Here is a 16,754-nt window from a genome sequence, read left to right as displayed (position 1 = left end):
ATTCTGCGGTTGGCACTCTGGGTGGTCGTCCTAGCAGAGATGGTACGGGGTTGCCTGATACTCAGAGCTGATGGACACCACGGAGGAAGCTTGTCCTGCAAATAGAGGCCTTCGATCACCGAAGTTGGTCCAATTTACTAGCCTTACGGTCCTTTTTAAAAGCTCTTTTGCAGTATTGACTCCCAATGTCGTGCTCTCCACCCATGCCTGGTGCTGAAGTTGCCTATAAGACACTTCTTCACCTAGCAGTGGGATGCTTTCTCTAGCTCCCTTCTCGGGGAGGTTGCTCGGCACTTGCCCCCGCCTCGTGCTGGCAGCTGAAGCTGTACGAAGGCTGGTGGTGGCCGAAGTGTTGTTGTCCATCTGAAGGTGACAAGAGGGCAAAGGGAGAGAGGTTGCAATATTTTAGGATCAGCGGGGGCTTTGACAGAGCAGGAGTGTGTATCACAGAGAAACCGCCTCTTCCCTGGGAGCACCCTCCTTGGCAGCTCCCTGCTCTGTCCCTACAGCAGACTTGCTCTCTTCTGGCGATTGCTTCCCAGCCTTCCTGGGGCCGGACCTTTAAATCTGGCAGAGCCAATCAACTGCAGCCCTAAAGCAACTTGTTTGCTACCTCTCCTTCTCTTCCAGCAGGTAACTACGCTTCTCCCAGCTTCCCCTTTCTTGTTTTGAGGACACAGCGCAGCCTCTCGGGTGCACTTTGGGTTGATCCAGCTCTAGCAAGATGAAAAATGCCCCTTTTCGTATTGGTGACTACATTTTTGATGTTTGTGATCATTAGATCTGCTGGGTCTTTCTAAATGACAGTGATGACAGGATTTAGCCCCTGAGCATCTTTAGATCCAAACGTGTTTTACAAAGCAGAGTACATACCATTCTCCATTTTGGAGATGGGGAAACTGAGGCACAGAGAGGGGAGGGGAGTGACTTGCCCAAAGTGCTCTTATGACTAGACCTACTGTCTCCTAAATAATTGAGGTTTTTCTCTACAGAATGCTTTATTAAACCCTTTCGAGATGGGTATTTGAATGCCAGTTTGTTACTCATGGGGAAGCAGAGGCAGAGCGCTTACCTGCCTCACGCAGGTGTCTGACTGGAACATGGGAGTTCCTGGCTCCACCCACTAATCCACCTGCACCCTCTCCAACTTTTTTATACTATTGCAACTTTCTAATTTCCCTAAACACCAGTGCTAGGAAGCAATGCAAGGAGTAGGATGAGCTCTTTGCAGTATATGTAAGGGTTAAATTGATCATAATATTTGGGGGCCAGGAAGGAATGCCCCAGGATGTATTAGCAGGGTTTTTCTCCCCATTATTATTTGAATTGTATTACTTACCATCAATCAAGATCAGGGGATAGGTGCTATACTGACACCTAGTGAGGGAAGTTGTCCTGGAGAGCTGATGCTCTACGAGGCAAGACAGACGGGGGAGATGATTATTACAGGGTCACAGCACAGCCAGATTCGAACTGGTCTCAGGAGTCACAAGAAGCCGCCAAGTCACTGGACTGCCTTCTTTCCCAACCAGGCAAAGGCATGATACCCTCTCATCTCTTCTTCACATCGCCACGTGCATTGGGCAGGGCTCACCCATTCGGATCTGGTAGATACATCCCATGGGATCGGTTTCCCTTCAGTTTCAGGAGGGGTGCCAGAGGTGGATCTGCGCCAGCACCAAAGGCATGTGTTGCATGGGACAGTGCTTTCATCATATCTTGTACTATGGCTCATCTTCACATAAGGTGCAGCAAGGGGATTCTCCAGTCACCAAAGGCAGAGGCCAGGCGCTGATATGGCGTGAAGTGGATGCGGTGTGTGCTTTTTCATTAAGCTGCCAATCAGGATAATTTGTGAAGCCAGGCTTCCTGAAAAGACGGCTGCCTGTCAAGCTGCCATCCTACAGATTATAGTTCCAGCCTGTCTGCGAGGGGGGGGGGGGGGGTTCCTTGCAAGCGTCGTTCTCTCGTTAGTTTCAGCACACAGCAGATGGCCTGCATGTGAGCATCTCCCCTAGTATCCTTCTGTCAGTCACACAAACAAAGGGCATGAATAGCACAAACGGGATATTTTTAGAGTGGAATATGGGTAATTGTTCTGCTGTTGGCCTCTTGGTCCCAATGCTGAGCAGCTGTGGTCTGTGGATACGAACTGAAGATCAGGTCTGCAGCACACGGTTCATGTCAGACAGACAGGCAGGAAAAAAAATAATCCATGAATATTTGTTCATTGACAAGGCTGGATTTGCTTTCTATGCACACAGGAATTGCCAGACTGGATCATACATAAGAACATAAGAATGGCCATACTGGGTCAGACCAAAGGTCCATCCAGCCCAGTATCCTGTCTACTGACAGTGGCCAATTCCAGGTTCCCCAGAGGGAGTGAACCTAATAGGTCATGATCAAGTGATCTCTCTCCTGCCATCCATCTCCACCCTCTGGAGTCCTGGGGTCCATCTAGTCCAAGACCATATCTCTGACAGTGGCCAGCACCAGGTACCTTCAAAGGAAGGTGCAGAAACCCCTGCAGAAGGCAGTGGATGGGTTAACCAGGGTTCTCCTAAACCTCAATACTTAGAGATTGAAATAAGGAAGAATTGTGGCCCAGATCCTCAGAGGAATGTAGGTGTTTAACTGCCATTGAAATTTGAGGATCTGGTCCTGTAACCCTTCCAGTATTCTTGTTTTTAATCCTTACTTTTCTAACCCTGCCTATTCTAGTCATGTCTCTTTGAATCCTGCACTGTCTCATTGATATACTGTGTCAGAGAGTTCCACAGGCTAATTATGTGTTGTGTAGAAAAAATAGTTCCTTTTATCACTCTGAAATTTGCTTTCCCTAGACTCATAGATGCAAATTTGACTAATGCAAACACCTGGGAAAGGTGAATTTGCACCTCAATGAGTCATCAGGAGAGAATTTCAAATTGTTGAAGTGTAAAATTCTCTATTAATGCTGTGTTGATTAATTGCAGGAGTCCCATGGTATTCTTGTCTCCTCATTGGATTGCATCTGTAACTAATCAGAGGATGAGAACAGACCCCCCAGGACTTCTGTATCTAGACAAGGCAATGTGAATGACAAGTGTTTTCAATGAACTCTTTGCAACCAAGAATGTCCTGCTGCAGGAAATAAGGGCATAATTTGAACAACAAATAAGTAGGTGAATTTTGAAATCTACTTCTGGATAACTCACCCGTGGAAAAAGAAAGCGAAGTTCTGTAGAATAAATGATGCATTTGGAATCATTCATTCAGGTTTTCTTGATACCAGTAACATTCACAGTACCCAACAAGCAGTATTGCCAAAACCATTCAGAAATCAGGAGCCAGCTCCAAAAAGGGGCAGAGCGAGGACAGAATTCACAATATTTTTGCAACACAGGGTTTCTCATTTTTTTATTCAAAATTTTTAAATTTGAAATTTCACTAACACTTTGAAGAAAATTTAGGCTGCTAATTTCCTATGCCACTTTTGAAAATTTTATCCAGAGAGATTCAGTGAGTTGCTCAAGGTCATAGAGGAAGTCTATGGCAGTTGGGGATTAAACCCAGAGTTCCTGAGACTCATGCCAATGTCTTTGCCACAAGATCAGTCTATCTCTTGATGCTCTTTTTCTTTTTTCTTTTTTTTTTTTAAGTGAGTTGGCTTTGTGAGGCTGGACAAATTAAAGGCACTGGCGGAATCTCCAAAAATTCTAAAACATACTTCGGACTTAGCAGCACCAGAAATTGCTTAGCATATGTCTTCACTGCAGAGTTCACACAGATCTACACAGCTGGGTATAGGAACCTGCGTTTGCCGTGCCTAGGTGTGAGCGCCCACACTTGAGTTATAGCTCCGTAGCTGCATTCACAGTGGCACTGCACTAACCTGGCTGAGGCACTAAAATTTCTGTGGGCATATCCTATGTCTCTTAGTGCTGCATTAAACTGTGTTACTCTGTGACCTGTTTTGCAGGGTATTGTGGGAGAAATTGTCCATCTTTCCCTGCCCCACCCCCTGCATGGAAGTGTTCTTAACCTCCAACTCAGTGAACCAAAGCACTTCCATCTCAGCCTGCTGCACACTTATGCCCACGACCTCTGTTCTGGACGGTCCCCAGGCATGGGTCCAACTCAGCACTAGGACCCGTTCCAGCTGTTGGTATTAAGACACCACCCATTTGCACAACGCGAGGCAGTTAGAGGGTTTGCCCCATGAGAAGGCGGCAGCATGCCTCGCTAAGGCGATCACAGCGTCTGCGTGCAGACATGGAGCCGTGGAGACAGAGGATGGAGGTTGCCGATTCCCCTTTTGCTGACCAGTGCTCCTGGAGCAGGGCCACAAACACAGAGCGGTGGCAATCCGTCATCCTGCAGACCAGGGGTGACCCAGCACTGGCTGCAGAACTTCCACTTGAGGACGGACACCTACGTGGAGGTGCGTAAGGAGCCTGGAACGTCAGTGCCAGGACACGCAGATGAGAGAGGCCTTAATGCTGCAGAAGTGGGGGTTTATTGCCCTTTTGAAGCTGGCCACCCCTGACAGCTACAGATCAGAGGCAACCGAGTCTGGCATTGGCAAATCAGCTGTTGGTGCTGTAATGATGGAGATTTGTGAGGCACTTATTGCCATGGTTCACCCAGAGGTGGTGAAGATTGGTAATGTCCCCAGAATAATAGCTGGCTTTTAGGGGACTGGGGTTCCCAAACTGTGCAGGGTCATCAGTGGCTCACATGTGCCCATTGTCTGCTGCCCACAAGGTGCACATGGTGGGACGCGTGGGGTGGGGGCATGCAGGGTCGCCCCTTGTTACCACCCCCACCCACCCCCATTTGCTGCTTGACTTGTACTGAGCATGCTCAGTAACACTGCTGAAGTGGGCTGCCCTCGCTCCCCCCCCCACCCCACTATGGGCAGGCACAGGTTGCCCTTTAGAATCATAGAATATCAGGGTTGGAAGGGACCTCAGGAGGTCATCTAGTCCAACCCCCTGCTCAAAGCAGGACCAATCCCCAACTAAATCATCCCACCCAGGGCTTTGTCAAGCCTGACCTTAAAAATATCTAAGGAAGGAGATTCCACCACCTCCCTAGGGAACCCATTCCAGTGCTTCACCACCCTCCTAGTGAAAAAGTTTTTCCTAATATCCAAACTAAACCTCCCCCACTGCAACTTGAGACCATTACTCCTTGTTCTGTCATCTGCTACCACTGAGAACAGTCTAGATCCATCCTCTTTGGAACCCCCTTTCAGGTAGTTGAAAGCAGCTATCAAATCCCTCCTCATTCTTCTCTTCCAGAGACTAAACAATCCAAGTTCCCTCAGCCTCTCCTCATAAGTCATGTGTTCCAGTCCCCTCATCATTTTTGTTGCCCTCCGCTGGACTCTTTCCAATTTTTCCACATCCTTCTTGTAGTGTGGGGCCCAAAACTGGACACAGTACTCCAGATGAGGCCTCACCAATGTCGAATAGAGGGGAACGATCACGTCCCTCGATCTGCTGGCAATGCCCCTACATATACATCCCAAAATGCCACTGGCCTTTTTGGCAACAACGGCACACTGTTGACTCATATCCAGCTTCTCGTCCACTGTAACCCCTAGGTCCTTTTCTGCAGAACTGCTGCCTAGCCATTTGGTCCCTAGTCTGTAGCGATGCATGGGATTCTTCCGTCCTAAGTGCAGGACTCTGCACTTGTCCTTGTTGAACCTCATCAGATTTCTTTGGGCCCAATCCTCTAATTTGTCTAGGGCCCCTGTATGCTATCCCTACCCTCCCGCATATCTACCTCTCCTCCCAGTTTAGTGTCATCTGCAAACTTGTTGAGGGTGCAATCCACACCACCCTCCAGATCATTTATGAAGATATTGAACAAAACCGGCCCGACGACTGACCGTTGGGGCACTCCACTTGATTCCGGCTGCCAACTAGACATGGAGCCATTGATCACTACCCGTTGAGCCCAACAATCTAGCCAACTTTCTATCCACCTTATAGTCCATTCATCCAGCCCATACTTCTTTAACTTGCTGGCAAGAATACTGTGGCAGACCGTGTCAAAAGCTTTGCTAAAGTCAAGGAACAACACGTCCACCACTTTCCCCTCATCCACAGAGCCAGTTATCTCGTCATAGAAGGCAATTAGATTAGTCAAGCATGACTTGCCCTTGGTGAATCCATGCTGACTGTTCCTGATCACTTTCCTCTCCTCTAAGTGCTTCAGAATTGATTCCTTGAGGACCTGCTCCATGATTTTTCCAGGGACTTAGGTGAGGCTGACTGGCCTGTAGTTCCCAGGATCCTCCTTCTTCCCTTTTTTTAAAGATGGGCACTACATTAGCCTTTTTCCAGTCATCAGGGACCTCCCCCGATCGCCATGAGTTTTCAAAGATAATGGCCAATGGCTCTGCAATCACATCCGCCAACGCCTTTAGCACTCTTGGATGCAGCGCATCCGGCCCCATGGACTTGTGCTCGTCCAGCTTTTCTAAATAGTCCCAAACCACTTCTTTCTCCACAGAGGGCTGGTTGCCTCCTCTGACCTTGTTCATGAAGACAGAGGCAAAAAAAGCATTGAGTACATTAGCTTTTTCCACATCCTCTGTCACTAGGTTCCCTCCCTCATTGAGTAAGGGTCCCACACTTTCCTTGACTTTCTTCTTGTTGCTAACATACCTGAAGAAACCCTTCTTGTTACTCATAACATCTCTTGCTAGCTGCAACTCTAGGTGTGATTTGGCCTTCCTGATTTCACTCCTGCATCCCCGAGCAATATTTTGATACTCTTCCCTGGTCATGTGTCCAATCTTCCACTTCTTGTAAGCTTCTTTTTTGTGTTCAAGATCAGCAAGGATTTCACTGTTAAGCCAAGCGGGTCGCCTGCCATATTTACTATTCTTTCTACACTTCGGGATGGTTTGTCCCTGTAACCTCAATAAGGATTCTTGAAAATACAGCCAGCTCTCCTGGACTCCTTTCCCCCTCATGTTATTCTCCCAGGAGATTCTGCCCATCAGTTCCCTGAGGGAGTCAAAGTCTGCTTTCCTGAAGTCCAGGGTCCGTATTTTGCTTCTCTCCTTTCTTCCCTGTGTCAGGATCCTGAACCCGACCATCTCATGGTCACTGCCTCCCAGGTTCCCATCCACTTTAGCTTCCCTACTAATTCTTTCCGGTTTGTGAGCAGCAGGTCAAGAAGAGCTCTGCCCCTAGTTGGTTCCTCCAGCACCTGCACCAGGAAATTGTCCCCTACTCTTTCCAAAAACTTCCTGGATTGTCTGTGCACCGCTGTATTGCTCTCCCAGCAGATATCAGGGTGATTGAAGTCTCCCATGAGAACCAGGGCCTGCGATCTAGTAACTTCCGTGAGTTGCCGGAAGAAAGCCTCATCCACCTCATCCCCCTGGTCCGGTGGTCTATAGCAGACTCCCACCACGATATCACCCTTGTTGCTCACACTTCTAAACTTAACCCAGAGACTCTCAGGTTTTTCTGCAGTTTCATACCGGAGCTCTGAGCAGTCATACTGCTCCCTTACATACAGTGCAACTCCCCCACCTTTTCTGCCAATCACATCATAATTCCTTGACTGTGCCAGGACTTCCAGTTCTCCCTGCTTGTTTCCCAGGCTTCTTGCATTTGCAAGGCCTTGGTTGACCATGGAGGGACTTTCATGAACACCAGGGTGGGATCCCCTGGCAGACTGCATGATGCCCGGGTATTCCAGAGATCACCCCCAACCACACATCCCCCTTATCAAACTCCTTATCTCCACTACTAAGTCAATGTACCTTGAAGACAAAGAGCCTGTCCCTGCTTCTTACCACGAGGTGGCAGCATATAGCATGATGAAAGCTGATGCTCAAATAAATTGGTTAGTCTCTAAGATGCCACAAGTCCTCCTGTTCTTTTTGCATGATAGAAATGTGTCACCTCGACTGCGGAGCACACGGTATTCCAACCTTCTGCAAACCAGGAGCTGAAGAACGAAACTGACTCCTGAGATGCAGCGTGCACTAAAATTCCTGCCAAGACTTCGAACATTTGTATCGGTTTCAGAGTAGCAGCCGTGTCAGTCTGTATTCACAGAAAGAACAGGAGGACTTGTGGCACCTTAGAGACTAACCAATGTATTTGAGCATAAGCTTTCGAGAGCTATAGCTCACTTCATCGGATGCAATCGTGCACGGGATTTGTGTTGTAACTGTGCCCCCAAACCACTTGCATATGGAAAAGTCCAATGGAACGACAGAGGAAATGATGAGATTTTGCTGGGTTTTCTGAAGGATCCGATAGAATTTAATAATTATATCCTGCTGTAAAATTCTACAGGCTGGTTAAAGGAAAAAATACAGAAAGGCATGCTATATCTTATATGGTATGCTTTAGAGGGAATTCCATGGAATCCCACTGGCTGCATGTCTGTTCTTTCTCCTGGACTTTGTCTGAGGCTTTATAGAGATGAATAGTAGGGTGTTAATAAATACCGAAAGTGGGAGACTGGAAATCAGAAGCAGGGTTAAGAAACATTTTCAGTGGCTGTTTGAAAGTGGGTGGAAAATGAATCCTAATGTTCTGTGTCACAATGGGGCCTGAGCCCGGGACTGGGGCTCTGAGCTGCTTCTGTGATCATCATCATCATTCATAATGTCAGTTTTCTGTTCTCTCTATTACTATTGGTGGTAGATATAATGGCAGCCCCCGAACACCCTGCCAGGACTGGGGCCCTGTGGTGCCGAATGCTGTGCATAGAAAAGAGACAATCCTGTGATCATATTACAAAGTGGGGCCTTAGAATGTGGTTGGAACGGCTGTCTGGGATTTGCTGCTCTTTCAGGCTTGTTTAAGGGGAAGGTTGAGCCCCAAATCTGAAAGTGGGGTTGTGCTGAAAAGGATGGCAATCTATTGTTCTCCATGCTCACCGAGGGGAAGACCAGAAGGTATCGGCTTAGTTTGCGGGAAGGGAGATTTAGGTTTGATATTAGGTAAAACTGTTTAACTCTGAAGATAGTTACACACTGGAACAGGTGACCTAGGGAACTGTGGAATCCCCATTGTTGGAAGTTTTAAGAACAGGTTGGACAAACACCTGTCATGGGTGGTCTAAGTATATTTGGTCTCACCTCAGCACAGGGGGATGGACTGGGCCATATCCTGAAGTCCTTACTCACATGGACCAGTTCCCCATTATGCAAGGTGCTGTACAAACACATAAAAAGACAGTCCCTGCCCCAAGGAGTTTACATTCGCCTCTGACAATTAAGCCATTTATTTAGGTATTTAAATATACATTTAGATGCTTCACTTTAGGCACACAAGTATACATAAAAAGAAAAGGAGTACTTGTGGCACCTTAGAGACCAACCAATTTATTTGAGCATAAGCTTTCATGAGCTACAGCTCACTTCATCGGATGCATACTGTGGAAAGTGTAGAAGATCTTTTTATATACACACAAAGCATGAAAAAATACCTCCTCCACCCCACTCTCCTGCTGGTAATAGCTTATCTAAAGTGATCACTCTCCTCACAATGTGTATGATAATCAAGTTGGGTCATTTCCAGCATAAATCCAGGTTTTCTCACACACACACACACACACCCCCGCACACACACACAAACCCACTCTCCTGCTGGTAATAGCTTATCTAAAGTGACCACTCTCCTTACAATGTGTATGATAATCAAGGTGGGCCATTTCCAGCACAAATCCAGGGTTTAACAAAAACATCTGAGGGGGGGGGAGGAGGTAGGAAAAAACAAGGGGAAATAGGTTACCTTGCATAATGACTTAGCCACTCCCAGTCTCTATTCAAGCCTAAGTTAATTGTATCCAATTTGCAAATGAATTCCAATTCAACAGTTTCTCTCTGGAGTCTGGATTTGAAGAGTGGTCACTTTAGATAAGCTATTACCAGCAGGAGAGTGGGTTTGTGGGGGGTGGGGGGGTGAGAAAACCTGGATTTGTGCTGGAAATGGCCCAACTTGATTATCATACACATTGTAAGGAGAGTGATCACTTTAGATAAGCTATTACCAGCAGGAGAGTAGGGTGGGAGGAGGTATTTTTTCATGCTTTGTGTGTATATAAAAAGATCTTCTGCACTTTCCACAGTATGCATCCGATGAAGTGAGCTGTAGCTCATGAAAGCTTATGCTCAAATAAATTGGTTAGTCTCTAAGGTGCCACAAGTACTCCTTTTCTTTTTGCGAATACAGACTAACACGGCTGTTACTCTGAAACAAGTATACATGTTATTCACATTCATTAGCTAAGTAATGCCAATACCCAATATTTGATATGGGATTGAATAACTCTACTCTTTCAAATCCCTCCTGGAGACTCACGTCTTTTCATTAGCTTTTCATTGCTCCCTTCGACCCTGGCCAAAAATCCTAGCTGTGTGGTTTAGTGGCTAGAGGAGGAAAAGCAGTGGTGGCAGCATAGTTAACTGGAGAGAGTGCTGGCATTTAGGAGACTAGGGTTCTATTCCCAGCTCTGCTACTGTCCTGCTGGTTGATCTTGGGCAAGTCACTTTCTTTCTCTGTGCCTCAGTTTCCCCATCTGTAAAATTAGAATGATGCTTTCTGCTTAGAGAGCTATAGCTGGAGATGAGCCATGGATGAGTAAGAGCTAGGGGGTATTATTATGTTAATTCATTTTTGGAGGGGGGTGGAAGTAAGAGAGGAACTAAAGCAATGCCTGTGCAACATTAAACTCCACTCTGTGATCTTTCATCCCCTCATACCATTTCAACCTCCCCCTGTTTGTCATTCCTGCCTGTGTCCTGTCTAATTTTGAGCCAGTTCTCTCTGATTCCAGTGGAAGCTATGCACCGAAATACCTTTGAAGATTTGGGCCTTGGTCCTTAGGTATTTGACCCAGTCAGCAACTGCTCACTACAAGCGCAGTGCTTAGTTCTGATGAGCCAGCTCATGCTAGCAAGCCCTTGGCAATGAATGTTTTCAGGATGGGGCCTATTCTTTGGAAGTCCCTTCTGTGTCAGGGATCTGCCTGCCAGCGCTGGTCAAAAAAGTTTGATTGAAACACTTTTTTGCTAAATAAAGCCTTTCTTCCCCCTTTTTCTAAATGAAAATGTTCACAGAAAATTTTTTGCTTCTTTCCTAATTTTCCAGCTGTTCCATGGAAAACCAGACAGGGTTTGATTTTTGAAAACTGGAAACCAATACAGTTTCTCATTTAAAAAAAAAAACAGAAAATTTTTGCCAAAAAAAGGTCAAACTCTCCCCCAACTTTTGATTTCTTTTGAAAATTTTCACTGAAATATCATTTTCCCACCCCTTCTGGCCAGATTCTGAGCTCCCTCAGATCTAGTTGCTTACGGACAAATAAGAAGATGGAAAACAGGCGTGAGACATATTTCACTGTATAATCTCTCCCTCTCTTTGAGGGGTTTCTATAGCACCTAACACTGTACGGATGAATTTCCCAAACTGCTCAGCTCCACTGGCTGATTAATGGAAGCTGCGGGGTGCTGAGCTCTTTTGAAAATCTAACCCATAGAATCTAAGGAAACACTTTGGCACATTCACAGCCCCGTAGGCCGCACTGCGGTGGAGCGTAGACAAACCCTTAGGGACCCAGTGGCGCTGGAACATTTTTGAAAGCCAGCCCCCTTATCCCTGTCCACCCCGCCCCCCAGAACTGAGGCCGGGAGCAAAGCCCTGGGTGTGGGGCCGGCAGCTGAGACCCCGGGTGCGGGGCCGGCACCTGGGACCCCGGGAGCGTGGGGTGGCAGCCAGGATCCCAGGCAGAGGCCCTGGCTTGTGGGGCAGGAACCGAGACCCCAGGCACGGGGCAGGCAGCTGGGAGCCCGGGGGCACTGCAGCGCTCCTGGCGCCCCTAGTTCCCACACCTATGTAGGGACCTTTCCCTAATCATTAGGGAGGTTCCAGATCCTCAAAAGGCCAGATCCACTGAAATCAATAGGAGGCACCTAAATACCTTTGATTTCATTGACTTCAAAGGGCAAAGGATCAAGGGCTGAGCCTTAAAGAATAAGTCTGAATGATGACGGTCATGCCACTAAAGTGCATGTGCAGACATGATTTGTGGGCTGGGTGAATGTAGGTGCTCAGTTACCACATGGCTGAACAGGAGATCAATTTCTTTTTATTGTGTGTCTTATGATGGCACCTCGATGCCCCAACTGAGACCCGGGCCCCATTGTGCTAGGAGCTGTACAGGCACATGGTGAGAAACCGTCTATGCACTGCAGAGCTTACGGTCGAAGCAGACAAGACACGCGAGCAGGTGAGGAGATAGAGTTTAAGGTCTTTGCGGACGGCACCATCTTTTTGCCCGGTGTTTGTACTGCGCCTAGCACAATGGGGAGCGGACCCAGGACCAGGATGCCTCGGCGCTAAAGTAATACAAATAAGAGAGAGAGAAAAAGTCACTGGCCCATGGTCCCCCCAAGCCAGTAGCAGAACTAGAATGCAGATCTCCTGTGCTTTATTCATCCATGCTGCCTGCCAATGATAGACGCTATCACTGTGTAGGAAAACAAGCTCCCTTCCTTTGCGTCCTCTAACTGCAGCATGTGCTGATTTCGGCTGACTGGTCTGGAGCAGATGGCACATGGTTTCCACTAGCCCCTCTCTGTCTTGGTAGCATTCAGTTTGTAATGCCGTATCATTTCTGCTTCCTTGTCGTTTTTCTGTCTTGTTTACTATTTCTTTGTCTTCCTCCCTCTCTTGGGAGCATGAGACTTCCCAGTTGTCATGGAAACCCCCTTTCTTCCTCTCAGCTATTTTCAGACCCTGCTTTGTAAAATGACTATTTATAGCCACGTAGCTTCCCCTACCCTCCTGTTCTGAGAAGGTGGTTTCCTGTATCAGCAGAATACTAAAGGACTGTCATCTGCTGATTGCAAGCCTCGACTGGAAATTGCAGCTTCAGATGATTTTGGTTTGCTCACCAGCTGGTTGCAAGAACATTTCTGTTCAAGAATGGCAAAGCTCAGGTTTGAAATGTCTCAGCAGTTCGGAGGGAGGAGAAAGGTTGTTTGGAAGAAATTCAAGTCAATCTTTCCGTCACTTGCTCACCTTTCTGAGAGGCAGCGTCATCTAGTGCTCAGATCAGTGGTTTTCTGGGATTTAGGAGCTCTTGGGTTCCACACCCAGCTCTGCAACTGGCCTTGGAAAAGTCACTTAATCACTCTGTGCCTCAGTTTCTCCACCTGCAAAGTGGGTGTAAAGATAGTTCCCTGCCACACAAAGGGTGCTGTGAGTATTAACTGATGATGGTGAAGCACTCTGGGATGTTTAAATGAATGGTGGCCTAGAGGGGGAAGGGTGGTCTTGTGATTAAGGCACTGGGCTAGGACTCAGGAGATCTGGGTTTTGTCCCTGGCTCTGTGACAAATTCCCTCTGCCACTTAACCTCCCTGTGCCTCAGTTCCCCGTCTGCCAAAGGGGAGTAATAACTCTCCTCTGACAATTTAGACAAAGGACTGTCTTTGTACAGCATCTAGCACATGGGCTCTGATCTTGGCTAGAGCCCCTAGGTGCTGCCGTTATTTATTCGGTGTATGTAATCTGGTCAAGCCAAGCCACCGCATCTTATCAATGGTGTTCAAGGCATGAAAACCTCCAGGAAGCTGAGTCATTTTGCAGCCACATGTGTCATGCTTTGTGGCTGCCCACATTGACCTAATGGTCTCTAAAATTCCACCCAAATTCTGCTGCAGCACAAGTTCCGTGTCCGGGGCAAAACCGGTTAAGAAGGCTCCACCGGCTTTATAGTAAATCAAACCCAGGTTGACCCTGAGAGGGGTTTGAGATAGGATAATTATCTGTCACTTTCTCTGCAGACCCTGAAGCTCGCCATGCGTCCTCTACCATAAATCCCTCACCCTGTTGCTGTTTGCCTGCTGCTCCCACTACCCACTGTCCATCTGTTTTCCTGGGTCCATCTGTTTTCATGTGAGCTCCTCAGAGCAGCTATCTTGCCTGCCCACTTAGCCTGGAGTCAATGTACATCCACACCTAGGATTCTCCTCCCCCCTCATTGTCACATGGCATCACACCCTGAGATCAACCCCACATGGCATCACTCCTTAGGAACCTCCCTTTCTGCATGTGACATCACATGCAGGGATTTCCTCCCTTCCCCCCATGCTCACATGGCATCACCTGCTGGCATTCCCTCACCCCTTGGAATCCCCCCTACCCCGCCTCGCTTGACTTCCCAAGCTGGGATTCTCTCCACATGGCTTCACACTCTAGAGGCACCATCCCGCCTATCCTCAAATAGCCTCCAGAGGGGAAATGGCTAGGGAGCCAAATGTGGCAGCATGGAGGAGGGGGTGAGATATCTCCTGCTCCTTATCACTGTTGTTTAGAGAAGGGTCTAGCTCATCTTAACTAATTAGCCTCTCACAGCTTGTATTGTAACTTCCAATTTATCTGTATATATATATATATATCTTACTATATGTTCCATTCTATGCATCCAATGAAGTGGGCTGTAGCCCATGAAAGCTTATGCTCTAATAAATTTGCTAGTCTCTAAGGTGCCACAAGTACTCCTGTTCTTTTTGTGGATACAGACTAACAGGGCTTCTTCTCTGAAACCTGTGATCATTGTAACTGGATTTTCTTTCCCTTTGGAGAAGAGGCCTGGAAAACACACCCCTCCCTCCCTTTCCTCTCCTGATGTCTTTGGGCAGCCCCTTTAAACATCACATGGCCTAAATACTGGGTGATAGTGTTCTTTAATGGGCCATTCTACTTGAATAGCTCCTTCACAATGTGCTGGCTAAACACCTTGTTGGTATTACCCAGAAGCGAACACCTTAGAAATACAGGTACATAGTTAATATTCCTAACTTAACTACAAAAATGATACATGCATACAAACAGCATAATCATATTCAGTGAATCATAACCTTTCCATAAATATCTTACATGCCACATTTTGTACAAGATTTGTTGCAATTATATAACAGTGGTAGCAACAATGATCTACATGGTCATAGTTTAATCAGCTAACATCACAAGGGGTTGTACCATGTTAACCATACTTGTATAATTAAAGCTGTTTTGCATGTAGACAAAGCCTTAGAAATGTTTGGAATGTGATCAGGTTCAACCTTCAAATTTCAGAGTAGCGGCCGTGTTAGTCTGTATTCGCAAAAAGAAAAGGAGTACTTGTGGCACCTTAGAGACTAACCAATTTATTTGAGCATCAGCTTTCGTGAGCTACAGCTCACTTCATCGGATGCATCAAAGCTTATGCTCAAATAAATTGGTTAGTCTCTAAGGTGCCACAAGTACTCCTTTTCTTTTTGATAACCTTCAAATTTTTGAATACTGTTTTCAGTAGGGAAGAATCATATGGCCATTCTTATGTTCCTACTGCATCAGACCAATGGTCCATCTAGCCCACTATCCTGCCTTCCAACAGCAGCTGGTGCCAGATGCTTCAGAGGGAATGAACAGAACAGGGCAATTATCAAGTGATCCATCCCTTGTCATCCACTCTCAGCTTCTGGCAGTCGGAGGCTAGGGACACCAGGAGCCTGGGGTTGCATCCCTGACCATCTTGGCTAATAGCCATTGATGTACCTATCCTCCAGGAACTTATTTGAACTCTTTTTTGAATCCTTTGTAGTTTAGGTCTTCACAGCCCTTGGCAATGAATTCCACAGGTTCACTGTGCTTTATGTGAAGAAGTACTTCCTCTTATTTGTTTTCAGCCTGCTGCCTATTAATTTAATTGGTTGGCCCCTAGTTACTGAGTTATGTGAAGGGGTAAATAACACTTCCCTAGTCAACTTCTCTATCTATAGACAAATAGAGGTCTTTTATAGACCTCTGTCATATCCACCTACCCCGGCTTGTCTTTTCTTTTCTAAACTCAACTGTCCTAGTCTTTTTAATTTCTCCTAACATGGAAGCTGTTCCATACCCTAATCATTTTTGTTCCCCGTCTCCCTTACTTTTTCCAATTCTAATATATCCTTTTTGAGATGGGGCTACCAGAACTGCATGCAATATTCAAGGTGTGGGTGTACCTTGGATTTATATAGTGGCATTGTAATATTTTCTGTCTTATTATCTCTCCCCTTCTAATGGTTCCTGACATTCTGTTCGCTTTTTTGACTGCCGCTGCCTATTGAGTAGATGTTTTCAGAGAACAATCCACAATGACTCCAAGGTCTCTTTCTTGAATGGTAACAGCTAATTTAGACCCCCGTCATTTTGTAGGTATAGTTGGGATTATGTTTTCCAGTGTCCATTACTTTGCACTTATCAGCATCGACAAAGACAGGTATCCACCATTTTGCAATATTAACATCCTAGTGACGCTCCCTTTCAAGGGATGCTTGTAGCCAGCCTAAAGAAGTTAGTTAGATCTTATTTATTTCTAAAACGGTGTTCATTTCTATGAATTAATAACATCCGTCCAAAGAAGAATGAGCTATTAGTTGGCCTCTGTATTATCCATATGGAGCTCAGAAACAGCTTGTGAGATTAGAGAGGCAGTGTAATCTATTGGCAAGGGCACTTCAACACATGGGAGACATGGGTTCCTTTCTTGGCTTCTGCCACTGACCCCTTGGGTGACACGGGTCTCCCTTCACCGCTCTGCTTCTCCTCCTCTTTCTGAGCCAGGCTGAAAGCTTTGGGGGCAGGGAGTGCTTCTTACTATGGATTTGGACAGCGCTTAACACAGTGGAACTGGGATCTTGATTGGCGTCTCCAGGCTCTCTCGGAATATAATACTAACCTAGGTTGTCA

General features: G+C 46.6%; 1 long non-coding RNA gene across 1 annotated transcript in view; it reads left to right on the top strand.

The window, feature by feature from the left end:
• Positions 1–6,455: 6,455 nt before the first annotated feature.
• Positions 6,456–16,754, top strand: part of LOC122463451 — a 38,233-nt gene continuing 27,934 nt past the window's right edge. The window contains exons 1-2 of the long non-coding RNA XR_006286847.1: positions 6,456–6,466; positions 13,706–13,709. This is a non-coding gene — a long non-coding RNA (uncharacterized LOC122463451). The remainder of the gene's footprint in view (positions 6,467–13,705; positions 13,710–16,754) is intronic.

The sequence above is a fragment of the Chelonia mydas genome, chromosome 21 (assembly GCF_015237465.2).
Source record: "Chelonia mydas isolate rCheMyd1 chromosome 21, rCheMyd1.pri.v2, whole genome shotgun sequence".
Lineage (NCBI taxonomy): Eukaryota > Metazoa > Chordata > Testudines > Cheloniidae > Chelonia > Chelonia mydas.
Note: the sequence above shows the minus strand (reverse complement) of the source record. Positions and strands in the feature narration are given on the sequence as shown.